Source organism: Canis lupus, chromosome 35 (assembly GCF_003254725.2).
Source record: "Canis lupus dingo isolate Sandy chromosome 35, ASM325472v2, whole genome shotgun sequence".
NCBI classification, from domain to species: Eukaryota; Metazoa; Chordata; class Mammalia; order Carnivora; family Canidae; genus Canis; species Canis lupus.
The window spans coordinates 23073325-23090131 of record NC_064277.1 but is presented as its reverse complement, the minus strand read 5'-3'; the positions used below and the strand labels follow the sequence as shown (position 1 = coordinate 23090131).

The 16807-nt window shown below is 41.0% G+C and overlaps 1 protein-coding gene and 1 long non-coding RNA gene across 2 annotated transcripts in view; one reads left to right on the top strand and one right to left on the bottom strand.

Moving 5' to 3' along the window:
• Nucleotides 1–15346, bottom strand: part of LOC125754357 (uncharacterized) — a 39129-nt gene extending 23783 nt beyond the window's left edge. The window contains exon 1 of the long non-coding RNA XR_007408325.1: nucleotides 12480–15346. This is a non-coding gene — a long non-coding RNA (uncharacterized LOC125754357). The remainder of the gene's footprint in view (nucleotides 1–12479) is intronic.
• The window catches only part of RIPOR2 (RHO family interacting cell polarization regulator 2), a 219586-nt gene that overhangs the window by 80670 nt on the left and 122109 nt on the right, over nucleotides 1–16807 (top strand). The gene's annotated exons all lie outside the window — the stretch shown is intronic.

Sequence of the window (16807 nt, the reverse complement as noted above, 5' to 3'; positions counted from 1 at the left end):
CCACCCACTTTCCTGAGCAGATCCTCCTAGGGCTCTCATGGGAAGCCTAGGTTTTGCTCTGGAATTAATCACAATAGTACATTAATTAAAAGAACCCCAAGGCCACCTATTATGGGTTGAATTTTGTCCCCTTGAAAAGATCTGTTGGAGTCCTAACATACAACCTCAGATTGTCACTGTAGTTGGAAATGTGACTGTATTATTGTAAATGTGATTCGTGAAGTTAAAATGAGGCCACTGGCGAAAAGGGTGAGCCTATCATGCAATATGCCTGGCATCCTTTAAGAAGGCACAGAGACTTGGAGAATGTAGGGGAAGACACAGGCTGAAATTAGAGTGATGTGTCTACAAGACAAGGTATACCAAAGCTTGACAGCTGTCACCAGTAGCAAGGAAGAGACAAGGAGCAGAGTCCTCGGATGGAACCAACCCTGCTGACACCTCCATTTTAAGCTTCTAACCCCTTGCACCATGAGAGAATAACTTTCTGTTGTTTAGAGCGACCCAGTTTGTGGTCCTTTGTTCCCGGCAGCCCTAGGAAATGAATACACCGCCCAATACCCAAGATCAAAAGTTACTCTTCCTAAACCCAAATTATGGGCTGATACATTCTCAGTGTGCCTCATCAAGCATCAAAGAAAAATGCTTCATGAAGGCATTGGTCATCCTCCTCAGGAATGATAATTTCAACAGTGAAATTCTGAAAAATCTTTAATTTCCTCTTTCCAAGTACTTATTCTTTTCCCCCAGATGTTAAAATAAGAACTCAATGAATTACAAAATATTTAAGAAAAAGATACTTTGCAGAAACACAGAGGTGTTTAAGTTGGGTCTCAGAAAGTTTCTTTTAAGTTTCATTTTACATTTAAGCAAATTTGTGTGTGTGCGCTATGGGGAATAAATCTACTAGATATCAATATTGTGCTAAATTAATTTTGAACTGTGTCAGCATCCATCCATCCTTAGACCATTTTTGATCCAGGAATATATGCAAACTCTGTTTTGCTCAACTCAACATTAGTATATACATTTGTACATATTACTGCACCACACTGTAATAACCATAGTTATGAGTTAGGGTTCCATAGCACTTTCCTGTAAAAAATAGTTTATCCATCCTCTGCTTTTTGGGCATTGAAATATTTTTCCATCTTTGTCTGCTATAAATAACACATATTTGTATTTTTAAATTCTCTTAGAATATTTCCGTAGGTGGACAGCCAGGTGGCTCAGCGGTTTAGCATCGCTTTTAGTCCAGGGCATGATCTTGAGACCCAGAATCAAGTCCCATGTCAGGCTCCCTGCGTGGAGACTGCTTCTCTCTCTGCCTGTGTCTCTGCCTCTCTGTGTGTGAGTGTCTCTCATAAGTAAACAAATAAAATCTTTAATAAAAAAAGAATATTTCTATAGGTAATTTTCCAAAAAATATTATTGGGTGAAACTATTAATAGTATATTTCATATTCCCAGGGTTCTATTAAAAAGACTTATGCAGTTGACCATACCACAATGTTATCAGAGGGATTTAAGTATTTTTAAAGTTTCATTTGGCAAATGTATAATACCAAACATTATGTACTTCTTTATAAACTTTGAAAACATTTTTTTGGATTTTATTTAAATTCAAGTTAGTTAACATATGATGTATTATTAGCTTCAGGGGTAGAAAAAAATTTTTAAAATTGGCATTATAGGGATGCCTGGGTGGATCAATGGTTGAGCATCTACCTTCAGCTCAGCGCATGATCCCAGGGTCCTGGGATCAAGTCCTGCATTGGACTCCCTGCAGAAAGCCTGCTTCTCCCTCTGCCTGTGTCTTTGCCTCTCTCTGTGTGTCTCATGAATAAATAAATAAAATCTTTTTTTTTTTTAATTAGCATTATTAAGGCACCCAGCTGGCTCAGTCAGTGGAACATGTAATTTTGATCTCAAGTTCGTGAGTTTGAGCCCCACATTGGGCATAGAGAATTACTTAAAAAAAAATAAAACCCTTGGCATTATAACCAAATAACTTATGCAGCTAAACTACATTTGTTTCCTGCCCCAGCACAAGAGTAACTTCTCCCATATAAAGTCCTTGGTAAATTCTTAGCTGTTTTTATGGGGCTTTCACTTTACTCGTACAGCTAACATTCACCAAATAGTTCCTCTGTCACAAACTCTGAAACAGTAGGACTTGAGAGAAGACTGGCTATTTTAATAATGAGCAAAAGATAAAAGGATGGCATGATCTGGTGTCAGAAAAGATACCCAGCTAAATCCAACTCAAGCAAAACCTACTGAGTCTTCCAGTAAAAAAAAAAGAAGAAAAAGATTATGGATTTAGTCTTCTTTTTTCTTTCTGTCTTCCTTTTGCAGGGGTAATTTTGGGGGAAAAAAAGGAAAGTATAAAGAACAAATTTTAACTTATGCATGCCAAGACAGCTCAGTGGGGAAATTTTCAACAGACGGTTCTGGCACAACTGGATATCCACATCAAAAGAATGATTTTGAGCCTCTTCTTTATATCACATGCAAAAACTAACTCAAAATGGATTATAGCCTAAATGTAAGACCTAAAACTATAAAATTTTTAGCAAAAAGCATAGGAGCAAATCCTAACTTTAGGTTAGGCAGTGGCTTCTCATGAAGCATAAGTAACAAAAAATAAATAAATAAATTGAATATTATCAATTTTAAATTTTGTGTATCAAAAGTTGTCATTAAGAAAGCATAACCCACAGAATGGGAGAAAATATTGGCAAATCACCTATCTGTCAAGGGGCTTGTATCCACAATGCATAAAGACCTCTTACAAAGATAAATAACCCAGTTAAAAATGAGTAAAGAATTTGTAGAGACATTTACCCAAAGAAGATATGTAAATGGCTAATGAGCACATGAAAAATTGTTCAACATCATTAGTATCAGAGAAATGCAAGCAAAGACTACAATAAGATACTAATTCCCACCTGCCAGAATGGCTAAAGTAAAAAAGACAGTAGCAAATGTCGAAGAGAATGTGAAAACATTAAAACCCTCACACATTGGTGGTGGGAATGTAAAATAGTGCACAATGGCTTTGGAAAACACATGCCTATGCAAAAAACCTGTATATGAGTGTTCATGGAAGCTTCATGCTTAAGAGCCAAAAAGTGGAAAAAGCCTAAACAACACATGGTATATCCATACAATGGGATATTATTCACCCATTGAAAGAAATGAAGGGCTGTCACATGCTTTAACAAGGATGGACCTTGAAAACATTATGCTAAGTGAAAGAAGCAAGCCACAAAAGACTATATTATGACATCATTTATGCGAAATGTCCAGAATAGACAAATCCAGGGACAGAAAGCAGATTAATGGTTGCCTGGAGGTGATGGTGAGGGGGGTGAGGTAGGGAAACTGGAATAGGGAGTGACTACTAATGGGTACAGAGTTTCTTTTTGAGTATTGAAAATGTTCTAAAGTTAGATTGTGGTAAATAACTCTACAACTCAGAATATACCTAAAAACCACTGACCTGAACACACTGACCTGGTGAATTTTAGAGTATATTCATATATCTCAGTAAAGCTTCAAAAAAAATTATTGTGCCTAATCCCACCACCGGAGATAATACTCTTAACATCAGCCATATTTATAAACTTTGCAGCCCTCCCTCAATGAGGGTTTAGTGAGTGCTAAAGGAAGAAATCATGGGAATATAATGATAGACCAGAGGCAAGTTATCTTTTCTTCTCTGCATATCAGATCTAGTCGATTTATGATCCATGTTTTCATCACAGCCATAAGATGAAGACTTATTGGCTAAGTCAAGAGCCAGGTCATAAGCACTGACTCCCCTCCTCTTCACCATTCTGGTCAAACTCCTCCGAGGGAGCATCTGAGTCCACTTGTTTCTCTCCATCCTATTTCAACTGCTCTGAAGGCAACATCACTTCTCACTGAGATTGTTGGAAGAGCCCCTCCAACACTTTGTCCTGCCCACCCCCTTGTGACCCTTATACCCATGTCCCACGTGGCAGCTAGAGTAATCCCTCTCCTGTTTAAAACCCTTCAGTGATTCCTGTTACATTTAGATTACAGTTAAAATTCCTTCAAGTGACTCACAAGACTATGGGCTCACTAGTGGCTCTTCTTGTGTCTAGGACTTCACACCTCCCACCCACCCTACCCCACCCTCCATTCCTGCCACACTTCATTCCTTTCAGCTTCTAGGAGATAACATTCTCTCCTTCTCTCTTCTCTAGGCCTTTGTATTACTGCTTTCTCCAGCTTAAATATTCTTACCCCTACACTCCTAGTTCCTTTCACCAGCCTACTGCTTTTCATTCTTCAGGAATCATTTGGCACCACTCCCTACAAAATTCTTCCCTGAGTGTCATGAGCACTTGTCCATCAAGTGCTCTTGCTAAGAGCTCCCACAGAACCCTGTATCTACCTCATGATAAATAACATTTATTGCATTAAACTGGAATTACCTACCAAATCTCCCCAGCTCTCCACTTATCTGCTAAGAGGCTTTGGGCAAGTTACTTGACCTCTCCATGCTTCATTTTCTCACATGAAACATGGAGATAAAAACAGCATCTACCTGACAGACTTGCTATGAGGATTAACTGGGATAATATTTGTACTTCACTAAAAGCAGTGCCCAGCACATCATAAGTATGACATAAGTGTTTTGTAAAAGTATCATATACATCTATAGACTATAAGCCCCAGTAGAGAGTTTTTAAAATCTTATTCACTATTGCATCCCCTATAAATTTTGTTAAGTGAACAACTACATCAATCAATTAACCAAGCAAAAGTATAAGTAACTCAAAGCTAGCTCATATTTTCAAGACACAGGGGAAAAAGTGGATACAAAATGAAACAAGTTTCTAAAGAAAGCAAGAGAAGAGAGAAGCCAAAACAAAGGCAACAGTTTAAAATTAGTGGAGAAAGGATAGGTAATTCAATAAGTAAAACTTAGATCATTGGTTAACTATTTGGAAAAAGCTGAAGGGAGAATCCATTCATAGCATGAAAGTAATTCCCTATGCAACTATTAATTGGAAAAGAAAATCTCAAAAGAACCATGAGAAAACAAAATTCAGTATTTGGGCAGCCCGGGTGACTCAGTGGTTTAGCGCCGCCTTCAGCCCAGGGCATGATCCTGGAGACCTGGGATCGAGTCCCATGTCGGTCTCCCTGCATGGAGCCTGCTTCTCCCTCTGCCTGTGTCTCTGCCTCTCTCTCTCTCTCTCAATCTCTCTCTTTGTCTCTTTAAAAAAAAAACAAAATTCAGTATTTGAGGTATGGTAGGTCATTATAAGCATGACACAGAGAGTAATATTTATCAACATGGAAAGATGTTCACTATAAGTTGAGAATTTTATAGCTGAGTTGTTAGCATCCAGCCTCTGGAGGCAGCCTGCCATGGTCCATATCCCAATTTACTACTTACTGTTAAGTAACTTTGGACAGGTTACCTACCGTCTTTTGGTCTCAATCCCCTTAATCTGGAAAATGGAGATTATCATCACAATAGCAACCACACAGGTGTTATGAAGATTAAATGGGGTTAATATTTGTATATCAAAAATGATATAGAATGATGCCTGGCTGAGCCTATTTTTATTAGATGGATTTATATAAAATTATGTTAGCTGGTCATACCTCAGAGGTAGGATTATGTATCTAGGTTTTTCTTCCTTTTAACTGTATCTTCCAATTATTCTATAATAGTACACTCTGCTTTTAAGATAAGAAAAAAAAACTATGAAAGTGGTTCTTAACTTACAAAAATTATTTTAAAGTCTTATGTAATTGTAGAATATTTGCCATGGGGAGCCTGGATGGCTCAGTTGGTTAAGTGTCTGACTCTTGATTGCAGCTCAGGTCATGATCTCAAGGGTCATAAGATCAAGGCCTGTGTTGGGCTCTATGCTGGGCATGGAGCCTGCTTGAGATTCTTTCTCCCCTTCACCCTCTGCCCCTCTTGCCATCCCCGCAGTTAAAAAAAAAAAAAAGAAGGGTAGCTGTCATGCAAAAAATATTCATGATCTATTGTAAGAGGAAAGGGAGATGCATGAAACAGTATAACAGAATAATTTCCAGTGTATAAAAAATACTTAATGTACACATACATATAATCATGCATGGAAAAAACAAAGAATTTACAATGTTAGCAGTTACTGTCTATTTAAAATCTTTTAAAGTCTTGTCAAATGATATATGACTTTATTTTCTCCATTGTGTGTTTTCTTATATTTCTAAATTTTTCAATAAGGATATGATTACCTGTGAAGCCAGAAAAAAAATGTGAATTATTTTTGTTTTAAAAAAATAGCATGGACCTTGGTCAGAGTAAAAGGTGGATTCTCATCTGAAGCAGAGGGAAGAAAGGATGGGTACAGATTTAGAGGTGGAAGGGAAGGAAGAGTTGGGGAGGAAGAATTTCCTCTGCCCTTTGAGGTCCTTCCAGGTGGATTAAGAATCAAATTGACATGAGACAAATTAACAGGAGAAAATCAAATTTAATAGCATATGTACAGAGAATGCACACAGATATGGAAATTCCAAAAACAGCCAATAAAGCTTATATGAGCTAAAAAGAGGGGTAATGTTCTGAGGATACCAAGGGGGAGAAGGACCGTTAGCAGGAAGATGAGGTGTTTGGAAAACACAGGTGCCCTGTTATGTACAGAAGTTTCTTAGGTAGAGAGGAATCTTTGTTAATAGCTCTCTTCTCTGGAAAGCAGACAATTGAGAAAGAGGTAAAGAGAGTTTTCTGAATCTGCTGGGTTAGGATTGCTTTTAACTTAAAATAATGTTCATGCGAAAGTGGCCCATCTCAAGTTAGCCTGCCCTTGGTCCCAACAGAAGTCAAAAAATTACATATGGTGGTCTGTATTTTCTCTGAAGTGGGAGGTAAGCTACAGAGAGAATGATTTCAGCTACAACATAGTTGTGGGGAATGAAAATTGAGGGCTAATTGAGTTGGGTTAAAAAAAAATCTGTGAGTCAGGCTGAAAACACCTAACTTAATAACAGTGCAACAGCCTTCTGCACCCCCCTCCCACCACTGAGAACTCAGAAGGACAGGTCAGGAGTCAGATTCCCCCAAGGCTGATGAAAGGGTCAAAGGACATACATCATGCCTAGCAGAAGGTCTAGAGGTTAAACACCAAAATATTAATAGCAGTTATTTCTGGCTCTTTGAATTATGGTTGGATTTTTTTGTTTCTTTCTTTAACTTACTCGCCTTTTTTGCAATTGGCAGATATTGTTCATTGATTAACTTTTTAACAGTAAAATATATGAAATTATTAAACCATGCAAGCAAATCTCTAAAAGTTAATCCTTCTTCCAAAATTTATCATCTAGCTTAGATCTCAGGTTTTGCATATACACACAAAATTATCATCTGACAATACCTCTTGTTAATATTTTGACCAACATCTTTTTCTCTTAGCACATATACACATATGTGGCAGAGTCTGTCCCCTAAGATCTTCTCCACAAGTCAGAATACAAACGGTCATAACTCTTTTTGTTTTTTTAGGCTTTATCCATTTGTCTGAGATAGAGAGCAAGGGAGAGCATGACTGACAGGATAGGGAGAAGGAGAAGCCGGCTCCCCACTGAGCAGGGAGCCCATCATGGGGCTTGATCCCAGGACCCTGAGATCATGACCCGAGCCAAAGGCAGATGCTCAACAGACTAAACCACCAAGTGCCCCCAAATGGTCATAACTCTTAATTCTTTTTTTTTTTTCTTCGCTATTTGTTCAAGTCCACATATGCCACATTAGGAGAGCCTCCCTCAAATTCTTGCCAGCCACCAAAAAAATCTGTGTCCAAAAAAATCTTAGTGGCTTTCTCATTTCAAAGGGCATAAGTTTTGTTATTGATTTCCAGGAACCATGGAACTTGGAAAATGTTAATAATCCAATGTCTGCTATTCATTTTGTTGCTATGAGATGTCAGAAGACTGAGCCTGCACAGTTTGACAGGTGTGACTCTGTTGCACCGAGCAGTCTTTGTTCAGCCCAGTCCCACCTGCCCTTCTGGGATACTTGGGCTTAAGCTCCCAAGTTAGAGTTGACCCTTTTGCAGTCAGCATCCCGCCAAGGATGACAGTTGTCCTAGGGTGTCTGGGTCTGAAAACACTGACTACAAAGAAAAACTGTTTTTGACTTGGAAAGGGCCACATGCTGAGCTCAAACCAACCTTGCTCTGTGTTCTTAGGTGCTTGTGTTGAGTCCAAGTCACCACCTTGTCCTCAAGATGACTTTATTTTGAGGGGTTTCCAAAATAGTTCTTGTTTTTGTTTTTTTTGTTTTTGTTTTTGAGAGAGAGAGAGAGAGAGAGAGAGAGAATGCACACATGTGAGTGGGGAGGGGCTGCAGAAGAAGAGAGAATCTTAAGTAGGCTCCAATGTAGAGCCTGATACAGGGCTAAGTCCTGTGACCCTGATATCATGACCTATGCCAAAATCAAGAGTCAGATGCTTAACTGACTGATCCACCCAGGCACCCTACTTCCCTGCTAATTCTATGCCCAGCACTTTCACATCAATTGGAGGACTACTGCTTATTTACATATGTATATGTCATATTTGTAGGTAAAACATTTTCATAAAGCAGACAGCATACATTATTTGTCCCTGTCCAAGGGTGTGCTGGAGCCAACTCATATCTGCTCACAAGAGCCATTTGTTAAATTTTCAGAAATGTTGTGAGCTGATTGTTAAAACAGCCAATATCTAAAGCTAAAATCTATGAATGTACAGTTAAATAAATCATATTGACAGCAAACTTAATAATACTCAGAACTAGTCACTTCCAAATTACCACATTTAACAAATTATCTGTGTACTTGAGGTTCCTGACATCTATTATACCTGTGAGTTGGAAACACTGTATAATTGTATGCTCCTGAGTATCTCTTCCCAATTTTGTGTTCAGTGATTTAATGTTGGTAGCTTGAAATCAGCTGTGGTAGACAGGGGTGTTTGCACTATGAAAATTAACAAACTGGTGGTTTAACATTTACTGGTTTGGCACTGATGTCTGTATTCTCAGCAGCTAGAATGACAAGGTGCCCAATAAATGGTGGGTAGGTGGATGGATGGATAAATGGATGGATAGATGGATAGTCAGGTGGATAGATGGATGGATAGATGGATGAGGATGGATGGATGGATAGATAATTGGATGGATGGATGGATGGATGGATGGATGGATGGAAGGATGGATGGATGGACAGATAGAAGATGAGAGAGAATAATGGAATAGAAGGGAGTGGTGTAGGCTTAGAGACAGGAATAGTAGCCACGAGAGAATGTTGGCTAGGTGGGGTATTAGGGTTCTGCCTTTACTCTACATAGCCTACCCAGACAACAACCTCAGTTGTTCTATTTCCTTCTTCATAGGTTCTCATGTTGTGTTCTCACATGTTGTGCAAAAGAGTGCAACATAGTACAGAAAATGTGGTCACCCTATTTCTGAATTGTATGTTGCTTCATCACATTTCAAAAGTCATAGATTTTGCATTCTGGTTCATTCCACTGGAGATAGTGGTGTAGCAACACACAGTGCAGAATACAGGAAGGCCCAAGTTTACCATTCACTACATATTGACACTAGCTCCAGAGGAAGGTAAGCAAGGGTGGAGTCCTTCTGTGGCAAGGTTTTCTTTACCACAAGTTCCGTTCCCATACACCATCTTACTCCAGGGAGTATAAAGAAAAGAGAACTAAATATTACTACTAACACTGTGTTCTGTGTACTTGGGCTTAGTGAAAATCATCCAAGAAGCCAGGTCTGAACTTCTTTTTCTCATCTAATTTTCATAATGTCCTCTCCCATGAAATTTCCCTTATACCAGGTTTAAGTGTTGCTCTTAAGTCTTTTATATAGTTTTCTTTTAGTGCATTAAAAAAGGGAGAGAAATTAGAGAAAATGCTAGGAGTGGAAGCCTGGGACAAAGTGATGGAGAAACATTTATTATTGTTATAAACACCTTGTTTTGGAATTCCTTACTAAACAGCTTTCAAGGGGATTCTCTGATGAAGTCTTACCTATATCAATAAAATTTGAGGCCCCTCACATTCTGGTTGTTGGCATCTTGTAGGGACACCTATTCAATTGTAAATCTTACGAATTAGATGATTTACATGAGAAAATGTCTATTTTTCTCTCTCTTCTGGGCCTGGGGTCTGCCTACTTGGAAAATAACACAAACCCTTCCTAAACCGTAAACCACTGTCAGGCCCTGTGGGTTAGCGGTTTTTCCACCCATAAGTAGGAGATGGGAGAAAGCTTATAGGGCGAAACAGTGCTCCTAACCTCATAACACCCCAGGTCCAGTGAAGACCCATGCTCTCTCCGGTTATATTCCCCTACTTCCATGCTGATAGGAACCTTCTACAGCCTCTGATCATCTAGGAGAGGAGAGATCACTGCAGGGACTCAGTTACTCATTCATTTAGAAAAGTCTATGAAGCGCTGGTTCCTATCAAACCTGAAACAAATATGCAAAGATCATGCCTGACCTTTGCCTTCAAACAGAGCTCAATGTTGAGTAGGAGAGACAGGCTGAAAAGCTACAAAATATGACCTAGATCTTGCAGCTTTGAGTTGTATGCCTGGACTGTGTTCTGGGAGGCTGCCGAGTTCATAGAAAATAAGAGATTTGAAAGATTAGTGCCAGTGCAGCAAACCCTCCTCACCCAGTCCTTTGCCCCTTTGCCTGTTAGATATCTGCACTTTGGGGCTTTTTTATTTATTTTTTATTTTTTATTTTTTTTTTAATAAATTTTTATTTATTTATGATAGTCACGGAGAGAGAGAGAGAGAGAGGCAGAGACACAGGCAGAGGGAGAAGTAGGCTCCATGCCGGGAGCCCGACGTGGGATTCGATCCCGGGTCTCCAGGATCACGCCCTGGGCCAAAGGCAGGCGCCAAACCGCTGCGCCACCCAGGGATCCCGCTTTTTTTATTTTTAACATGAATACATTTTCCTTTCATTTATCTGGAGCGCTTCAGTCATCCACATAAGAACCTCCCTGGCACGATTTCCACAGTCTTGACTCACCTGCTCTTGCAAAGCGCTTGCTCCAGCGACTCAGCCACATCTCAAATGTCCTACTCCTGCTTATCTAGTGTTTTCGCCCTTCATCCCCTCATCAAGAAAATGAGGACAATCACACTGCCCTTCCTTTCTTACCTCAGAAGGATCGCTGAAGAACAAGTGACACACATTCCCAAATCTCTTTGGAGAAATGTGTCTTTGTTGACATTAATATTCTCATGGTGAAGTAAACCATGAGATCCTAGGTGGGTGCAAGAGCCAACGCAGGACCCAGACCTTCCTGAGGTGAAGGAGGGAGGGAGGAGGAAAAGAAAAGGAACCTTGCTTTAAAGACTGGTATCACCAAGTCTCTCACCTCACAGAGTTCTCTGGTCCAAAGAGGAACTGAACAGAATTATTGCTGTAAGCTAAAATCTATAATCAATATTGGTTATTTTTGCCTAACTTTTATTAGGAGCTGTCCAGTGAGAGAAACGCTGGCAGGTGCTATTCCAGGAACTTGGGGAGCTCTGCTCAGCACCAGGGACATTTCTACACTCTATAAATAACTGCCCACCCCATGGGTGTGGCGAGCAGCTGGTGCATTTGCTGGTTTTACATGAGGTCACATGGTGGCAGAGGAGCAAGGGCAGAGCCTAACCTGCCCCTTCCCCTCTCAGCTCCCTCTATCCCTCCATCCACCCACACACAACATTTGATACCTCATTTCTGTACTTCGTTAAAACACTGGATGCAATTTTATAAGAAGATAACTCCTCTATTATTCTGACATATGTCCAGCCGTACCCCCTGCCCTTTCCATCGTGTACCCTGGGGCCTTTCCATGAAGGAAAAGGGAAAAATCCTGCCCTCCTGAATTCTTGCTATCCAGCTTCTGTGGTCTGGGGACCTGTCACTTCCTGGTGGTTAGTGATACTCCTGCCCCATCATCACCACAGGCTTCCATGATATTGGGAGATGGGAAGTCGACCTGTATGGTGCATTTGCCTTCTGCCAAGTCCATGCTGGAAGAGGCCCACCTACCACTCACCTTCACTTACCCCTGCCCCATTTCCTCCAAATTTGCTAGTTTATTTACAGGCTGAGCTGAGAGTCCCCAGAAAGCCAGCCAGAGCCAAGCATTCCACAAAACGTGACCTCAGGCCACCCTAAGAAACACAGAGACACCTCCAGGCCAAGGGCTGGGCACAATCGCCCCCTGCATGCCCCCTGCCTCCCCATACCCTAATGCCGGACCTGTGAGGATTAGGGTTTGCAACTCTTGAGTGCCCCCAGGAACAGAGAGAGTCTCTAAAATCCACAGTAGAAACAACTTTTAAAGCTTTTAACCTCAGGACAGTTTCACAAGGTTTGAGTTGGGGTGTGGGGGGGTGATGCTGGTTTTTTGGAGGCTTGGTGGCTTTCTGCTCACCTCCACTGAAGCTGCAGGACGGTTTTCTTCTGGTTTTCTTTCCTCCTCCCCGGTGGCCCCAACACACTCTGGTCTGCCCCCTTGTTTATGAGTCATGGTCCCCAGGTTCGCTGGGCTGTGGTCTCCGAGAGGATGGGCGGCACTCGGCAGCTCGCCGCCACACCAGATAGAGTTCCAGGAAAGGAAGGAAAGGAAACGTCTTGTTTTGAGGAGGTAACGAGGATGGCCTGATACGGGTGTGCAGAGATGAAACAAAGATTGTTTTTCACACCCTCAGCTGACAGAGATCAGAGCGTGAGGAAGCAGAGGGAAGGGGAACCCTGGGGCCTCAAAGTCAAGACCCATGGCTAGTAAGAGTCTCTCCAGGGGCAACCTGAACTCACACTTCAAGGGGGAGATCTTTCTTTCTTTCTTTCTTTCTTTCTTTCTTTCTTTCTTTCTTTCTTTCTTTCTTTCTTTCTTTCTTTCTTTCTTTTTGAAGTATGTGGACTGCTTAATAATTACAAGCTCCCGGGCACAATCACAGGAGAAAGAAGCGGGGTGAGCTCCTCCTCCTCGGCCTTCTCCACACCTGCTGGCTTTGCCTTTATTTTGCATTCATTCATTCATTCATTCATTCATTTAAATTCAATTTGCCAACATATAGTATAACAACCCACTTTGTGTTTATGCTCCTTGGTTTTTTCCTTCCTCTCTCTCTCCTCTTTCTGCCCTTCCTTCACTCCCTCTCCCCCTCCTTCCTTCCCTTTCCCCTTCTCTCCCCCTCCCTCCTTCCCCCTCTCCTGTGGCTACTCTCCTCTCTCCTCTCATAGAGGGAAGAGAAGAAAACATTGTTCCCTTTTTCACCACTGTTCACACTGCACACTGGATGACAAAAAGTCAGAGTTGAATCATCCTCTTTCTTCACCAGCTTGGTGGAGTGTGCTCTGGCCACACTTTTCAGGGAAGAAGGCAGCTTTTGCCACTCTGGTTCTTCAGAGGTAAAAGCTTAAATACCACTGTTGTTAATGATAGGCTGGGAATACTGGAGAGCCAGAGTCAGAGAAAGATGGCACATTAAGCCCTCTGGGGCAGGATTGGGACCTAACTCAGTGCATAGAACACATGCATTGTCTTTTTTTTTTTTTTTTTTTACTCTAGGTTCTTGTTTTCACTGATCGTCTTTGTTGCAATTTATACTTCCAAACAAAGGAGGAAGGAGCCTGCCGGAAAAGGAAGGAGGACTAGAGATCTCTTAGTCTAGAATTCTCCATTTGCTCCATCCAAATGGGCTCCATGCAGGCAGGTCTCCCTGGGTGCCAGACAAAGCAGGTTGGAAGCTCATCCAAGGTGGGCTGGGAACCTGGGGATGAGAGTTTCAGCATGTTAAGGGCTTGTCCAGGACTCATCTCTACCCTGCTGTGTTCAAACAGCACCCAGAGCCGAGTTTCTGAATTTCCTGGAGGGCTGAAATTTCAAATCCAGGAATGTCTCTGGATATTCTCCCATGGAACCCTACAACACAGACAAGACAAGCAGTAAACCCCCTAACATCACACACACAAAAAAAAACCTCAGATGCAGCCTGGTTGTATTTTCCTTACAAAAGAAAAACATCTTGCCCTTCCCTCATGTTTTTTTTTTTTCTCTCTTTCTGTTAACAAGCCCTCTTACTCAACCATAGACCACCAACAGTTAAAACCAAAAGCAGATAAGACCAATGCTCTAATTAAAATCCATTGTGCTTATTTCTTATCACACCTTCTTGAGGCATGAATAAAGGTGTTTTGCAATGACTGGGATATTCCCAACCACCAGAGCCAGACCAGAAAAACCGTGATAGCAACAAAATGCCTAGAAAACCACACCCCACCTGTCCCCTTCTCTGCCCATGATCATGCACTGAACACATATGGATCCCTACCCTTGACTACATGCTCTGTGCCTGTTCTCTTGCACATATCCCTATATGTTGCACACACAACCTCTCCCTATAAGACTCTAAGTATCTGTCTTGCTGGCAGAGAAGTTGGTTATTAAGGCTTAAGTCAGCCAACTCCCTCAGCTGCTGGTACCTGAAATTAATCTCTTCCATTCTCTTTTCCAAACCTTCCACTGAGTTATTGAGTTTTTATACAAGTTTTTCTGAGTTTGTTCTGCAACAGTGTTGGCAAACCTAGCCAGGAGCTATGCTTTAAATTTGTCAGCCCCCTTGGGATTCCCTGGGAAGGAACTGTTGGCCAGGGCAGAGGATCAGGGCTCACCCGTTTCATTTCCTGAGTTAGTGGCTGTGATAGATGGATTGGTAACACTTCCTATCTTTTTTTTTTTGGAACGGAGTCATTGAGAAGTCTTTTTTTACCCAAGTTATTTTTCTGTCCTCTGTGAAATCAGAAGTCACTGAAACATATATATTAAAAAGAAGCCATGGTGGGAAGAGTTTTCAAAAACATTTGGCCCAAATCAGAACATAACAAATCCCAAATTTCGAATCCTTCTTTTTGTTGCCATCCCCACAAAGAAGAAATTTTGAGGCTAAGAAGAAACAGGTCAGGAGAAAAACAGGTCACAACGCACAGAGCTAGTACATGCAAAGGGATGGAGATACCAGGGCTTCCCTCTGCCATATCCAGCCACCATGGGCCCCCAACTGCCAAATGCTTTTCCAGGGTCCCCTGATCCTGGTGCCTGGTCTATAGGGCCTGCTCTGATCCTGCTCTGCTTAATGCAGGGTCTGCATCATTGGTCTTTAACTGTCTAGGTTTCTGAAACCCAAAGTAAATTTTGGAAAACTATGTACCCTTGCATACATTTTTTGTCATAAGTTTTAAAATTTACAAAGGATATATGAAATAAATATAATATATATATCTCCATCAGCCGCATAAAAAAGGTAAATGATTATATTCTTTGAGATTTGGAAATGTTTTATATTTTTCCTTTTGCTTGCTGAATTCATATTTCCATTTTGTTGCCCCCATCCCAGCGGAATTTTATCCTTATTGTTAAGGCAACTTTTCAGATAAATTGTCAACGTTTCATTTTATACTTGTCACAAGAGAAACACCCCTGAGAGAGCTACCGTAACTACTCTGTAAGTAGTAAGATATTTAATAGAGGAAAGAAAAGGTATTTAGATGATCATTAATATATTAGGATCTGTTTTTAAAGACTTTCTAATGTAAGATCATTAGGCTCACTCTAAGACTGTAAGTTAGGCAGATAGGTTCAATCACATCGCAGAAGGTGATACTGATTCCACTACACCAAAGTTTTTCTTTGGCCCAAGAGTGGGACAATTTCTCTTCTTATAATGTAATGTATTTTTATACTCAAAAGTATTTTTCGATCATTCTATCACAATTCTGGTTGAGATTATAACTTTGGTTGAGATAGAGGGTACGGACCAGGGACTGAGTCTTGAAGTTGTGTTTGTATAGTTAGACAAGCTATTGATAAAGATTGTGTTTTAATTTGGGACAGTTTGAAGAGAGAGGACTGAACTTCAGATTATTTTTCCATTTTGCACAAATTCAATAGCTTCAGACAAAGGGCTGATGTAGCAAAGCTAGGATTGAAATTCAATTCTAGTCAAATCCCAGAACCAGTGCCTTTTATGCCATTTAAAAAGTTACTAGTTGCGGGTTAACTATTCCTAGCAGTCAGACTCTTAGCCCAAGGCTATTCCTTGCAAACCATACCCAGTGTGAGTCTTGCCAGAGAGACCATTTTTGCTGGCCTCTTCTCCCTCCTTCCAGAGCAGAGTGAGCAGATGCAGTCACTGGGCAATTATCTTCATTGTCCTGAGTCCTACTGAAGAGAACCAGCCAGGGCTTCTACAGGCTTCCCAGCATCCCATAAATGGCCTCAATTGTATTCCTTCAACTGAGAGATACACCTAAAATTGGGGGATGTGTGTAGGAAGAGTTCCAAAGCCTCTGGGTTGTCATCCTGCAAGTTGGGTATCTCCTCTGGACAACCTGAGAACAAGAACATCATGAAAAGCCATGTTCCTGGGGCACCTCGGTGGTTCATTCGGTTAAACGTCTACCTTCAGCTCAGGGCATGATCTCAGGGTTCTGGGATTGAGCCCCACATCAGGTTCCCTGCTAGGTGAGGAGCCTGTTTCTGCTTCTCCCTCTGCTACTCCCTTTGCTTGTGCTCTCTCATTCTATCAATAAATAAATAAAATCTTTAAAAACAACAAAAAAAAGGTGCTCCATTAATCCCAGCTCCTTGGTCATGGCATTTAGCAGTTAGATGCATTTTAAATGCATTTTTACAGGCAAAGGTACCCACAGATGAGATTATTTCTGGCTCTGTGGGTTTTTTTCACCTTCTTTTTCTTT